This window comes from Pan troglodytes, chromosome 16, assembly GCF_028858775.2.
Source record: "Pan troglodytes isolate AG18354 chromosome 16, NHGRI_mPanTro3-v2.0_pri, whole genome shotgun sequence".
In the NCBI taxonomy this organism is placed as follows: domain Eukaryota; kingdom Metazoa; phylum Chordata; class Mammalia; order Primates; family Hominidae; genus Pan; species Pan troglodytes.
This window is the reverse complement of record NC_072414.2, coordinates 72,762,387-72,778,272: the sequence shown is the minus strand read 5'-3', so window position 1 is coordinate 72,778,272 and position 15,886 is coordinate 72,762,387. Positions and strand designations below refer to the sequence as shown.

At 47.2% G+C, this 15,886-nt stretch overlaps 1 protein-coding gene across 1 annotated transcript in view; it reads right to left on the bottom strand.

The window, feature by feature from the left end:
* Nucleotides 1-15,082, bottom strand: part of CEMIP (cell migration inducing hyaluronidase 1) — a 172,192-nt gene extending 157,110 nt beyond the window's left edge. Inside the window, exon 1 of the mRNA XM_001156578.7 lies at nucleotides 14,838-15,082. The gene's annotated coding sequence lies outside the window, so the exon portion shown is untranslated. The remainder of the gene's footprint in view (nucleotides 1-14,837) is intronic.
* Nucleotides 15,083-15,886: the final 804 nt, after the last annotated feature.

Sequence of the window (15,886 nt, the reverse complement as noted above, 5' to 3'; positions counted from 1 at the left end):
ATTGTATGTCTCCTGGACAGCACTGCTCTAGACTGTAATCTCCATGCAGGAAGGTCTCAGCTCATTTTGGTCACTGCTGCATCCCCAGAGCCTAGCAGCCTCTGCAATATTATAAGCTGACTTCAGTAAACTGCTAAATGAGGGAACGAATGAGTGAATGAGTCAGACAAGCAAAGGAAAAACTTCTGGTTAAAAAAAGTCATATGAATATGGATACTACAAGTTTGTAAGCTCACTGTTATTTTGTGTGAGGGAGAAATTTCTGATTTGGGACCATTTGGAACAAGCTACAACCCTCTCTAGGGGCCAAATGGGACTACTAGGTCACCTGTGGTTAAACCAGATAAAAATCACAGACAACAGAAAGGCAAAGATAAACTGCTGGAGGGTCTTTGACCTCAAGTTGTCCCACTTTTCAAATCCCCAAAACCAGGAACCCACTCGGCAACACTTTGACCTAAAAATAAAATCATAAATAACAAAAACAACTTGACAAAAGCATTCTACTTAAGTTCAAAGATGACCTTAGTGTTAATAAAACTGTAATGAGCGCCTATTAAGAATTTCTGGCGGGGATGCCCAGTTGCATGTGGTGTTTGTTTTTCATCCTATCCCACTAATGAATATTTAGCTCAGTGTTTCCCCAACATAGGTCCCACAGCACCCAAGTCTCAGAAAGTCCTCTGTGAAAATAGAAAGGGAATTCCCTAGACCAACACGTCTGGGAGATACTATACACTATGCACCTCTCCCTGAGAGACATGGTGCATGCTGGTTTACAAAGGCATTGAGAAGACCTTGGAAAATGAAAACAGGTCAACTTTGTTTATCCCAGTTTGTCTCAAACTTGTTTGACCTCAGAATATCTAGTAACAGCTCAAGGAAGCGATGCTCCCAAGAAATGCACTTTAGGAAGGGCTCATCTAAGCTTCATTTCCAAAACCGTAATTAGTGATAAATTATTCTGATCTTGTGGGTAACCCTACCTGTGGGAAACCCAGCTGTGATAACCAGAGTTCCACCATTCAATGGTAACCACTCCCCTTCCCTTTGGGTAAGAGAAAAACACCCACCACAGAAGACTTAACCTCGTGTTGATAATGTGTGTAGTTATGCATAATGACAAGTAAATAAGGAACTTTGAGGGCGTTGGTCTAACACACCCAAATTAATTATGTGCCTCTCAACATCTTCCAGTTTCAGAGAGCAGAAGGGGGAAAGACGTCCTGAATGAAAGCAAATAATTGGACAGGTTACACAGCCAAGCTAGGCAAGGAGTTTGTGCCCTTCAAATTTCACTATTGCACCAACCTGCTGCCACCCACGTCGATCTCAAAACCTGAAGCTCCAACGCTTACCCTCTTAATGTGATATTCTGAGCCAGGGCACAGAGATACTAGCAAGTCTGCTTTTTACACTTCTTAAACTGTATTTTCATCAGAAGTCAGAAGACTTGGACTACCTTTCTCTATTCTGTGTCCTACCAATATATGTAAAGCACTTATAAAGTGAGTGTAAGTAGTAGGTCTCAGGAAATGCTAGTAAGTAGCTCTCCTCTCAGGATAACGTTCGTGCCTGAATGTCTCAGTTCTGGAGATACAATGGTGACTGAGATGGACTAGTTCCTGATCTCATGGAGTGTTGAGCTTGACAGACACCACACCGAGGAGACACAATCTCTATCTCTGCAAGGGAACACTAGAGCACATGCCTTGGCCATTCAGATTCTTGTTCTAGGACCAGCTACTGCCCATAGCTTGCCAAAGGTTTAAAGTTTGTAAATTCCCCCAAAGTCACAGCATGGCCATCTCTACATACAGTGTTTGCTAATTCAATCAGCTACATTGACAAGTGGAAGAGACATGCTATTTTGTATACCTAGTATGTACAAGATCATAACTCTAAGAAGTTGCCATGTATTAGTTCACATAGTACTCAGAATAATATATAATCATCCTATTTTAGGGGATGGATAAGCAACTGAGGCACAGAAAGGTGAAGTAACCTGTCCAAAGTCAAGCAGCTAACCAGTGCAGGAGGTAGATTTATAACTGGGACTGCTGGGCTCCAAAGTTTATGCCCTTTCCCAGTTCATTATACCAGCTCTAATATTCTACAACCCAAGGAAGATATAAAGTAGACAGCATGCAAACTGGTAGAGAAAGAATATGGAGAACAGTTTATTTTGCAGTCAACAAAACCTAACGGGGCCCTTCCTGGAATACTTCATATTTCTCTCTTTTTGTCTGATTAGAACCATCTTGGAGATATTGGTGATCTGAATTTAATGTGTTTCTGTTGAATGGAAGAACCCAGCCTTTGTGACTTTCTCTCCTCTGGCTACTTGGTGGGCATACTCAGATTTGCTTTAAGACCACGTACAGGGATGGCACTAAAAGAATATTTGTGGGTAGGTTTAGTTTGCTAAAATCACCCAAATGTCTGATGACAACTACAGTGCAGAGAAGAGATGAGGACTATGGAAGGTCACCCAGGGGGCATCGGCAGACAAGACCGCATTCAGAGTATCCATCTCATCCAGTTAAGCTTTGAGGAAATTTGAGCTGAATCTGCATCCTTCGTGGTGACTACTCCCTCCTCCCCAAAGGGGAGTCTCACTTGAAATGCTGTCCCTTTATCCCACTTTCCCTCTGCCACCTCTGCTGCAGGTCAGTCAACAAGGCAGTTAGAAATTTGCCCAAGAATTCATGAAGAATTATGAAAAAATCATAATATCTGCACAGCTCACAAAAAGCCAGCACAGAGGCCACAGGATAAACCCTCCTCACCCCAGCCCTGAGACTGCATACAGCAAACAGGGATGCATCGGTACAAAGGGATATTGTGAGACAAGGGCCTGGGATTAGGAGCCTCGGAAAATTTTCCTCAAGGGCTTGGAGCCTCTACTTGCAGCGGGAAGAAACCTCATGTTGGCAGCGACTCGAACCACAAGACCCCTGAAATGTCCCTGATTTAATCTTCTCTCTACCACCTTCTGGGCCCTATTACCCTGGTACCAACAATTCACTTCGGACAGCGCAGTTATCCTTCTTGCTGAAGGGTATCTACTGAGCCCTAGCAGTGACATTATCCGATAATCTAGAGTGAGAAGTGGGATTCTGGAATGCATTTCTTACCAAGAACACCACCCTTGGGAGGGAGGAAGACAAGCCCAACCTTAGATACCTGCCACCAAGTACAAGGACCTAACACCCACCAATTGATCACACACTTCACTCAGGTGAAAAGCTGAACTCCCTGACTCAGCTTTTAAGGATCTACAGCCCTGCCCCACCTTTATGATCTCATTTCCAGCCACAGGAAACTTCTAGTTCTTCTCTAAATATCTTTTTTTTTTTTTTAATCCTCTGCATTCAGTTCAAGATATTCCTTCCTTCTTAACCCTCCATTCTCTGGCCTGGGAGAAATTGTACTTTTCTTTAAGGCCCAATCAAATATCACTTCCTCCATGTTACCTTGTCTCTTTCCCCAGCAAAGTAGTTTACCATCACTTTGTAGTGCTTCCATATTGCTTTGTTTATGCCTCTGTTACAGCATGGATTGTAGGTAGTTGAATGTATGTCTGTCTCCTCAACTAAACTGTGAGCTTTTCCATTGCAGGGAAATGCAACGGAGTCATCTCTGAAACCCAAGTATCTAGAAAGAATGGGCGGGTCAATGATGAGTGCATTCGGGTTACAATTACTCTCAACGAATTCAACTCTATGAATACTGTTCTATGAGTCTGATCTACTGTGAATTCTAATATTCCCCTCAACATGTTTTTTCAAAAGTCAAGATTCGAGCAACATTAGTTATTATGAAGAGCTTTTGGACTCACGGTGACATAGGTCTGAGTTCCAACTCCACCACCTTGAGCCGAGTGACCGCCACCTGGAGCTGCATAAGTGACGCAGCTTCACTGAGTCTTCTCCATCTGCAAAACAGGACAATGTCTTGTTCACAGTTGTCAGGAAGTTTAAATAAGATGATGCATGCAATGCTGTCTGCGTGAGTCTGAATGTTTTAGTTGCCCAATAAGCACTGAATATTAATGATGGTGATGGAAATAACCATAAAGCCACAGGAGTACAGACCTCTGAGAAATTGACTAGCAGGCTTTAGTCTCATTCAAATACCAGAGCAGAATACACAAGAGTGAACATCAAATGTAGTGAGAAATGTACATGCTTGGGGGGCTGGTGTTCAGACGCAGGACTCATTCATTTGAATATTTAAAAAATATTTGAGTACCTACTATGTGCTAGCCCTTGGGAGTAAAACAGAACATGAAAAGTCTCTGCCTTTGAGCCAAGTAGGGGTCCTGTCTCTGAATGAAGAAAGGACTCTTTATTGTATTGGGACGTGGCTGAGATGAGAAGCCATCTCCACTGAGGGAAACCACAGACTTCTGCACCACGTATCCCACAATGGCCACTAAGGGCCCTTCATGAGCAGGGCTCTGTTCAAATAGTGACTCTGCCTCTCTGCCCCTCGTTCCCCCTGAGCTCAGAGGGGTGATGTCCTCAAACAACCTCAACAGAGCAGAAGCTCAAGTTCATGCTTATTACGCAAGATTCAACGGAAGTATCATCTTTTTGTATGTCAAAAATAGCTTTTTATTTAAATAAATTTTATATGGAGATGTTTAAAGTAAAAATGAACTTCACTACATGGTCATTCTCAGAAAATTCCAGGATATGTTAATGTGTTACCATTTGTAACACTACACCGTGATTTTAAAATGTAGAACAGATTTCAGCTGTTTCTCAGTCACCTGGAAAGTTCAGGCATACACATAACCCACAATTATGTGGTCAGAGGAATCTCCAAGCCTCTTCAAAGTTACCAACTAAACAGACACCACTGAGATGGCCATGCCTTTTTATTTAAAAAAAAAATCATTTAAGCCAGAAGAAATCTCTTCATATGGAAGTCCCAAAGCCAAAATCCTCCAACTGCTTTCTCTCTCACTACCAGGAACTGAATTGAGAAATCTGATGACCTCTGTGGCTTCTTAAGCAGTCACAGACTAGTGACACATCAGCCCAGCAGAATTTGCAAAACATTCTACTACGGAGCACCACAATTCCTGCCCTCTCCGAAAAGGAAGGGAAGCAAGGGAGAAGGGAAGAGAGCAACGTCAGATCCCAAGTCTGAAGAGGACACACGTTCCTGTCTTCTCCACTTTCTCTGGAAGTCCCACACCCCAAATTCAAATCAACAGGGCTCAGAGGAGCCTTTAGCATCACCAAAGGGCTTGTCTGCCTTGTCTCTGGTACTGATCTCTGCCTGGGAGACCACAGCAGAACCCACACCAACTGGGATGCTAACCTTCCAAACAGAATGGGCCCTGGAAGTGGGTGTTTACCAGGGACAGGATGAGAGTGAGATAAGAAAGGCACTCGCCTTGGGTGCAAAACTGAAGAGGCCACCAAAAAACTCAATCATCAATACAAAGAATAGTGCAATGCAACACTTTAAAAACCAAAATTAGCACCAAAAATTTCATGATGAATGAAATATCAAAATTCTAAATAAAGATAGGGTCAATATTATTGATTTTTCTTTTGCCTCTAGTGCTTATGTTTCCTTGTGTCTAATATAAAGCTTTAGAGTCGTCTGGCCGTGAGCATGGGGCTCAGCTGCAAGCACCAGTTGGAGCGGAAGAGAGATGAGCAGGCTCACTCATGGCTCAGCAACGTTAGTGCAAAACAACCTTTTGCTGAGTAACATGGAAATGGATCTAAAACATATGGATTAAACGCATCTGAAAATAAACAGGGTTTTAAAAGGAAAGGAAAGGAAAAGTACTTAGCCACTATGTTTGAGGTTTTCCTGAACCCAAACCTTCGGAAAACTAGCATTAGAGTGAATTACTCAGCGCCTGTAACACAATCAGCTTTGAAATAGGCTTGTCATAAACCACCGGTTTCTTCTAAAAGAAATGTTTTTCTTTTTCTTTTTCTTTTTTTTTTTTTTTTTGAGATGGAGTTTCACTCTTGCTGCCCAGGCTGGAGTGCAGTGGCGCAATCTCAGCTCACTGCAACTTCCACCTCTCGGGTTCAAGCAATTCTCCTTCCTCAGCCTCCGGAGTAGCTGGGATTACAGGCATGTGTCACCATGCCTGGCTAATTTTTGTATTTTTAGTAGAGACAGCATTTCACCATGTTGGCCAGGCTCATTTCAAACTCCTGACCTCAAGTGATCTGGCTGCCTCAGCCTCTCAAAGTGCTGGGATTACAGGTGTGAGCCACCTCACCCGGCCTTAAAAAAAATTTTTTTTAATGGTTCACCCAAACTAGCTCCCCTATGCACTCCTTTTGGGGCTCATTCCTACTGTTCTTTACAAGAAGGAGCATGACTTTGCACACCGACAGGGGCCTGGGAGGCACTGGAGACCCAGGATTCAGTAGGACTCCTGAGGCGAGCCTTTAGGGGGCTTGAGGAGACCAAGCTGGGAATAAGTCCCTCACGGCATGACAAGAGTCCTATAGAGAAGGCAAACAAGTAATGCTTTGGACTAGGAGCCAGACAGATACCCAAGGGCATCAGCCTATACCATCTCTGTAACTCTGAGCATCAGTGTTTTTGTCTCCCCCCTGCAGATACCACTGCCTCCTCTGGAAGCTGGAGAGAAGGGCCCACACATGGTGAGAGCCCAGGCAGCAGCCACTGTGTACAAGTGGATGGCTCAGGTTCACCACTGGCCAGCCCCCTAAGACAGTTCCATGGGATTTTAGAAACCGGCATCTGTGGCTACCAGTGCTAAGAGATCAGCACAACCAAGGATCCAACCTAAGTCCAGCTTTGAGGAAAAATCTAGGAAGTAGGAGAGAGAGAGGCTGAATCCCAAGGTCTGGGAGTCAGTCTTTGTTTTAGTATGTTCCAGTTGCTATGGTGATGTGGGCTGACGCAAAGGCCTCCAGACAGGAGGCTGGATTCCCCCAGAAAGAGATGCTGCTGTTCACCCACCAACACTCAGCCTTCTTTGACACTGTCCAGGGCAAGTGTTTTGGTATGGCCAGTAGAAGGAGCCCCAGGCAACTGCAAATGCCCATCCTGGAGGGAAACCCATCTGCCAGGGGGCCCCTTCCCTCTGCTAGAGTTCCTCACATACCTAGCAGGGTTCTTCCAGAGGTGAAGGTGTTGTCTAAACTCTCTAGACTGAACAAGCCTTACTCTCACCATCTTCAATAATTCATATGATTATGTTTTTAGAGCTGGCTCCAGGCCCAGAAGGGGCTCTTCAGTTCCCTTTCTAAGGACTGGGACCACCCATCAGTGAGGGGCAGCCTCTCTTCGGGTGTTATCCCATTCAGGGTATCATTTTCTCCCTTGAGGAGAGCTTTGTAGGAGGCAGACAGAAGCCACAGCTAAAAATTGGAGCCACCACCCGCAACCCTGCGCCTCTGCGCAGAGCTCTTCCATTCCTGTCTATCTGACTTGCCTCCTCTTTTCAAACCCCACCTTCAAAACATCTTGCGATCAATCAAATTTGGCTTTTTGACATCAATGAAAAAGGATGCAAGTTCCTGGATAGACCTTGCCAAATTTTAAACCCTGAAAATAAGATTTCTTTTTCCTTACCAGCTTTTATATAAAAAATATTGGGAGGTTTAACAAGATTAACAGACCAGGTTGTAAATAAGAAGCCCATTTTTGCAAAAAGCTCACAACTTTGTTTGTCCCTCCCATGCTCAGCTACAGGTTGGAGTTTCCTGCATCTATCATATATAGCCCTTCCCACTGGTCCTCCATGTACCCCATCTTTGTTGGATTATCACACACGTGGTAATTCCAGATTTCCGTTTTTAATTTTAATTCTGGTTTTCAATTTTCACTGAAAATTGTTGATGGACACACACACACACACACACACACACACACACACACAGCAAGACATCCAGAATATTAAAGACATAGCAGGCTGGGTGGAATGGCTCACGCCTGTAATCCCAGCACTTTGGGAGGCAGTGGTGGGCAGATATCTTGGGCTCAGGAGTTTGAGACCAGCCTGAGCAACACGATGAAACTCATCTTTACAAAAATGTTAAAATTAGTCCAAAAAATTAGCTAAAATTAGTCCCAGCTACTCGGGGGGCTTGAGGATCACCTGAGCCTAGGAGGTTGGGGCTGCAGGGAACTGTGTTCATGCCACTGCTCTCTAGCCCGGGTGACAAAAGTGAGACTTTGTCACAAAAACAAAACAAAAAGACACAGCAACACAAACCACAATAAAACTAAGCTAACACTATTGATATGACTGCCAAAAGCAAAACGAAATGACCCAGGACCGAAGTTTTCAGAGTGTGCTCCTTGGAACCCACAGAGCTCTGTGGAACTTTTTGAGAGACCTCAAGACAAAAACCAGCTCCCACCCCCAACCACAGCCACTTCTTATCTAGTTTTTAAATTGGATTTACTAAGATTTTATTGGAAAAAAAGCATTTTGTGGTTCAAGTAATTTTTAAATTACTAGTCTAGAAGACTAAAGGTCTCCTAAAGGAAAGAGGCCTAACAGCTGCTCAGAAGCACTCTCTTGTGCCCAGTGTAGCCCAAAGTCTGGGCAGGTAAGGGAGCTTATGCACATGATGCAAGTAAGGGAGCTTATGGACCTGGACAGGTAAGGGAGCTTATGCATCTGAGGCAGGTAAGAAACTTCATGCACCCGAAAGGTTGCAGGAAGTAAGGGATTTAGGCCTTTCTGAGCTTCTGACTCTCCTCATATGCCCTCAGTGAAGCTTCCTTGGATCTCCTCTGGCTGAATTAATGGTCTTCTTCATTTCTCCAGCAGGTCTCCTGCCCTCTACTCCTCTTGACTAATCTGTCCTAGCCCCCATCACCCTGTATGACAGCTTCTGACTGGGATGTCTGTCCTCTCACCAGGCTGCCAGCTCTTCGAGAGCAGGAACCATGTATTCAACTGCCTTCTCAGTAACTCCTTCAGGGCCTGCCTCATAGAAGATGATCAAAAACTTGTACTCAACTTATTTTCTGCTTCCGATTGTGGCGGTGGGTGACAGAACGCAATTGCACACCAGCATCTTGGGCTACCCAGAATGTACTGGTGAGGACCAGTTCATCCTTCCAGGAGTGCCACAGGGAGGGGGTTGAGGAAGATAATTGGGCCTTAATTTCATTTTCAGGTTCAAAAAAGAAGAAATTGCGATCTTTGGCGTCTAAAAAAGTTGTTTAAATGTAAACATCCATTCTCAGTGTCTGGAGCCAGAGTTAGATGAAATTCCCTAAGTGATCTCTTAATACCACCAAAATTACATTCAAATGCCTCTGCCAGGCAAAGATAAATTGCCATTTGCACAACGATCTTGCGCTTAAAAGTAGCTCGGTCCAGAGAGCTTTGGAAAATTTATTATGACAGGGAAAAGTGGAAACTTAAAGGGGGCCAAGATATTTAGTCTGCTGATAAGATGGCTTAGGAGCGACAATAATTATCTCCAAGAATTTTAAGGGTCATTATAAGGTCATTAGGAGGGCACAGACCAGCTGGGCTTCCTCAACTCGGACAACGGGAACTGACTTAAATTACACCAAGAAGAATTGGAATCAGAATCACAGAAAGCCATCAATGTCATAATGACATAGGCCCCCACGACTTGAAGGCAGCTCTGTGCACCAGCAGCATCACCTGGGGGCAGGTTGGAAATGTGGACTCTCAGGCCCTACCTCAGATCTGCCAAATCAGAACTCTCACTTAAACACGTGCCCCTGTGAGTTGTTGGCATATTTTAAGTCTAAGAAACACTGGTCTAACCTAACCCCTAAACAAAGGACTAGAGAAGTCAAGGAACCTGCCCAGGTCCTGGCTGATAGTCCAGGCAAGGAGTACAGTCACAGTATGCAGCAAGCAGTCCCCAAGGAACACTCCAATGGTTCCCATCTTTTCTGACTGGCAGAGCCACAGAAAAATGAGCCTGTCCTCCAGGCCACTGCACTTTCCTCGTCCCAAGGGCTGAGTGCATACCTTACAGCCATAAAGACTCTGGAGAACAGCATGAACTCCTCACCTCAGAGAGGGCCAAAGAGTGCAGCAGGCTCCTGGAGAAGCCTGTGGCCCTCCCTCCTCCGTGTGATGTCTAAAAACAGGTAAGACAGCAATCTGGCATGGACACCTTCCATGCCAGAACAACTATCTAGATATGCTTTCTCCGTAACAGAAAATGTCTAATGGTGCAGCTCTCCTACTGACAGGAGAGAAAGAAATTCACAGGGCTTTCAAAGACCTGGTCTTCAAAGGTTTTCAAAGTCTGGGCAAAGCACTTTAAACTGAAGTTGCATCTAAACCCCTGATATGACTGCCCTTCCAGAAGACTCAAAGATATCCCAGTGCAAGGAGCCAGGCTGTCCAGCTCCTTGCTCTGAGCAGGTGCCTGTGCAAGGAAGGCCTGACTGCTTGTGCTCCCCAGGGCTCACTCACCTGCAGGGGTGGGGAGGCAAGGATAGATTCAGATTCCTGGAGCCAAGCTGAGTCTAGGGACAGGCCCTAAAAAATAACAGGGGCAGAGAGGAGTAGCAGCTCCTCTCCCTCTGGGTGGCCATGTGTGTTTCCTAACACCAAGGGAACTAAGCAGACAGCAAATGTATATTTGATGACATTTCTCTGCAAGCAGCCTCCGTTCTGAAGAACCAAGCTTGAACAAAGCCTGGTGCCAGGGCACAGAGAAGAAAAAGAAGGACTAGGGGCCTGCCAGAGAGGATAAGATGGCCCCTGAAGAAAGTAGCTAAAGCAAAGAGGTGCAGATATTAATAAAAGTCACCATGACAGTCACCATCCTACTCAAATTAGCAAAGTTTCTACATGCCAGACTTTAGGGAAAGGAGGTTCAGGCCCAGCTGAATAGCTTGCAAAACAGTAGAAAGGAACCCAGCACTGAGAAGTCTCCCCCAGTACCCACTGCCACTTCCAGCCTCCTGCCAACCCAACCAGATACAAGAGAATAAGAATGCGATCCTTTCCTATTCACTGTTCAAAGGAAACTGAAACTGCCTCCAGATAATGGTAAAAAACAAGCAGTGAGAGATAGCTGATGCTTTACCCTGATAAGATCAAACATCTGGGTATGTGCCATCATGTAGAAAGAGATGTGTAGTCCAGACTTTTCAAAGATATGCTATCTTGTGGATGCAACTCACAAATACAACTTTGTTCCCATTTAGGAACCCAACCTACATGTTTGCATTTCTCTTTTGAGCTATAACTGCAAATGCAAATTGCATTTAATCTATCAAATTGTGATGCTTTGCCGATACCACAGAAGGTACTAAAAAGAGGTCACTTAAGCAGCAGGCTTCAAAGGAGGCTGATGAGAATAATTGAATTCACCCCTTTCATTCTGCTGGCCTTCCCCACTGAATGCCACTCTTGCCATTTGCTCTGTCTGTCCTGAGGACTCAGATACTGTTGCAATAGGCAGAATGCCACAGGACTGATGAAGAGCTCGTTTCTACCACTTCTCATGACAGTTCCTCCCCTCATTGGCCTTCACTCCAAGAGTGTCCTGTAGTTCAATAGTTTTCTTACCAGAAAGCCATGGGTATGCTGGAAACTGGAATCTGCATGGGAGTCCACAGAAGACAGCCAGGAATTCAAGGTCATCCAAGGCCCCATGTCCTCCTGCTCTGTTCATGTCACCAGCAGTCTCATAGAAAGATTCTGAGCATCTGTAGCATGTATTCTTCAGCTCCAATCCTTTTAGATGGAGGAAGCTAAGATTCCTTCTGAGCTATTAAGAGCAGAAGGAGGAGAAGAATAAAAATCTAAGAGCACCAGAATGTAAAACTGACAGGGATAAAAACACTCACATGCACGCACACACACACACTTTTGTGGGGGGAAAAACTCTAACTGGAAGATTGGGTACTATACAATTCCATTCTCCAAACTTCTGTGGTGTGTCATGTATTAGTGATGTCTACCAGACAGAACCCTGAAATGCAGAGCTGGAGGGGACCCTCCAGTCCAGCTGGGATCAAATAAGTGCTCACTGCTCTGGGCAGAGCAAGTGTCTTGGTCAGAATCTCACACCTAAGCAAGGCTCAAGCATGAAGTAAGGTGCTTCCTGCTTGGCAATGACCACTCAGTGAACCCCTGGGCAAAGTTCCACTCCATAAAGCTAACCCCTACTTCATCCTGGAGTGATCTAGAAACCAGGCCTTAGAGGCCACTCTCCATCAATACCCAAGAGTACTTCACTTGCAGAAAGACAACAAAGCCACTTAGAAGACCTTGCATTCTTGTGAGAGAACAATCAGGAAAAATTGATCATCTGAACCAGAGGGCTGTGAAAGTATTTTGAAAACAACTTACTTTTATCTTTCCTCCAAGTAGTGTAGGTAGGGGAAAACAGTTGACCGATTTTTATCACATAAAAGTTCTTCCATTTGTCTTTAAATAAGAATTTTTTTTCATTGTGATCAACTCCAGCATTTTCATCAATTCCATCAACAAGTTCTCGGATGCAAAAATAAAGTGAAGATGGAGTCCCTATCAAACAGTTACTAGGTTAAGAGAGAGGGCAAAGGGATGGTGAACATAATTCAAAAGAAATGCACAACTGTCTTTAAAATATACCTGTAATTGCTACCATTTAAAACGATTTCTCTATGCTCAGCACTGGATTAAATGCTTTACATTGTACCAGTTACTGTAATTCTCATAGCAACCCTGCAAGATGGCATTGCGTTATTCCCAGTTTACATATCAGCGAACAGGCACAAAACATTTGAGCAACTTTCCCAAAGTCACAGATGCTCTCTCAAAAATTTTTTTTATAAGAGGTGTTTACTTGTTTTTACTCTCCGTCCACCTTTGTCAGTCACACACAAAAAAAGCAGACCTGCGTTTCTTGTAATTTTAAAGCAAAGGAAGATACACACTTCAGTGTGGGTGGAAATGACAAAAAGAGCCCCATCCAGTGTCATTTCTTACCAGAGAAGGGAGATCTTTAATTTGGTGCACAGATTAAACCCTATAGGTTTTTCCACCCTGTTTCAAGTGACCAACTTGAAAAGTCATCTACCGGGCTAAAAAGGAGCCTTTGGAAATTGCTTTAAGAAAGTCATGGGCTTTGAACAAAACTATTAGGATCAGAAAACCGCATAGTTGCTTTTGCAAATGCATCCGATTGCCTTCTCTATAAATTTGCTCTATTTGATTTCTTCTCCATTCTATCATTAATTGTAAAACTAATATATCCTCCCAATCCCATATTTACTAAATAAATAATTTAATTTGATGGAACACATGAACTTGTGCCCTACACAGAAAACAGTTTGAGCTGGATCCCTAATTATGTCTGGCGTAATTGTATCTGGCATTATCTCACTGCCTGGGTCGGATTCTCAGGGGCCATACTTTCCTAATAGCTCTGAGGGGTCTCCGTGGTGTCATAGAAAAGCCAGAGAACCACAGAGTGCCCCCGGGAGGTCCTGCAGAACTGCCGGCTCAGCTAGGACCTGGTCACAAACCACAGACTCCTGAGGGCTGGGCTGCCTCCTGAGTGGTAATACCGAGGGCCCCAGCGGACTATCAGTCCCTTTCCTCTTTCCCAGCGCCCCAACGCCTTGGGTCTGGGAAGAAAGCGCACGACATCCCCGGAGACCCAGGGCCACAGACCCCGAGTGGAGGAAGTGGCTGGGAGCTGTCCATGGTGGCGTCGCGCCTGGGCACGCAGAGCCGCCGGCTCCCCGCCCTCGGGCGCGCCCTGGATCACTTTCCAGACCGCAGGGATGGAGAGACGCGCTCCCCGGCTCACCGTCCCTGGTATGGGGCTGCAGCCAGGCACTGGCTTACACATCAAAAGATTAGTTTTTAAAGGGAGCTCTCACCTGTGGGTAGCGTTGGCTGCTTGGAGAAGGACTCAGGACCTCAAACCCGGCAGCTGGCGGAACTCCTGGGACTGCCGTAGCGTCCGACCCTTGGGGAACAGCGGCTGTCGCAGAGAGTGTCTGCGGCTGAGGACCCAGGGCGCACAGCGCTCCTCTCTCATGAGCACACGCATCCCTTGGGGTCCATTCCAGAATGTCACTGGCCTTCGTTCCCAGAGCGGCGAGCTGGAGACCTGGCCAGCGTTCTGCCAGGACTCTCTGCCTTTCCTCACAACCTAACGCGACCTTTCTTGGAGCCGACGTCCTTTGCCAGGGACCACCAAACCTTCTTCCAGCGATGCCACGTTTGGAGTCTCAGTCTAAACATCAGCAGAGCCCCCCGGGTTCATCTAACATTGCAATTGCCTCAGCTCGGCCCCGCGCCAGCGCGTCGCTGGGTGCCTAGCGCTGTCCCGGAGGCACTGGGAGGCGAGGGAAACTGGGAGGAAGAGCGTGCTGAGGCAGGAGCAGCAGGGCGCAGACCTGTTGCTAGGCGCACGCCCGCTAGAGCTCGGCGTGAGCTGGCTCCCAGTCGGCAGGACACCGAGACCTGACCCTTGTGGTACTCCCTCCTCGGGGAGACACTCTCCCGGGCGCAAGCCCCCGGTGCCATTCAGAAGGGGGAAAATCTACGGAAAGCAGGAGTCTGCCCCCTCTGGATGCCCTCTGGGGACTCCAGCGCCCCCCGGCACCTGCAGCTTGTAAAGCATCACAAGATCTCAGAGAAATCCCACAGAGGACAGTGCCAGGGGCGTGTGCCCATCAACAGACGCATGGACAAACAGACAGACAGAGGTAGACTGCACAGCACAGGGTGGACAGACAAACAGAAACTGAGGCGGGTAACGTTTACCCTGTGCCGGGTGGAGGCGCGGGCCCCCACTTCTTACCTCTCTTCCGTGGCATGGGCCGTCAGCTCATCCCTGACGCCCCCAGCCAGGCCCTCTTACCTCTGGGTCTGTAGCCGAGACAGTGTCACGCCTCGCGGGCCAGGAGCGCAGCGGCCCCGGACGTCTGGTCGCTGACCGCCAGGCGCCGCGAGCTCCCGGGGCGTGGGCAAGCGGAGTGGTAGCTAGTCTGGGAAATCTGGGTTCAGACCCTGGCCGCGCTCAGCCCCGCTGGCTCCCCGCGCCGCTTGCGCTCGCCAGGCTCTGTCCGATAGCACCGCGCTGGGCTCTGCTTGAGCGCTAGCTCCCCGGCCCTCAGCCGAGAGGCCGCTTTTATAGCCACTTTTACTGACTCCTCCCCCGCGGAGCCCCTGACGCCCGCGCGGCACCGAAGCTCCCTCCCTCGCCCCCCGATGAAGCTTCCCTCCACGCGCCCCCGCCTTGCCCAAGTGGGGCGGGGGCCCTGCGCCCGGGCCGGACCGGGGCGGGCTCTGGCGGCGGGTCTGGGAGACGCAGACCTGAGCCCGCGGAGCCCGGGTGCGCGGAGTCCCGCCCGCAGCAGCCAGGTGAGGGCGCTGGAGGCCAGGACTCGGTGGAGCGGCCGCGGCGGACCGCGGAGAGCAAGTCCCCGGGCCTCCAAGGAGCCAGGGTCGCCCGTGCCCCGCTCGCGCCCCGGGGCGCCCTCCGAGGCAAAGAGGCAGTGGAGGACAGGAGAAAAGGTCTGCGCCTGCCACAGAATCGCCGCGAGTCGGGGTCCCAGGCTAAGTCTCAGGATCTCTTTTTAACTCAGCAGCAAAAGAGTAGCCTGAGAAAGAGATTTTGGTATTGGCCTAGCAGTTAATCCGAGAGGAAGATGCTTGGGTGTTCACTGAAAGGCACCTTGGTTTGAAACTGGATTCAGACATGCCAGTTACGACTGTGTACAGGATCTTAACCCCTCCCAGCCTCAGTTTCCTCATCAGGAAAATGGGTTCTGTGATGCTTCCTCACTAGAGTGGTGAGGCTTAAGTGAGATCAGGAAAGTCCAAGTTCTAAGCACATGATAGGTGCTTGGTAAGTTAGAAACAGTCCCTGTGGGTAGGAGGGCTCTGTGCCTCTTTAACTGGACAGGC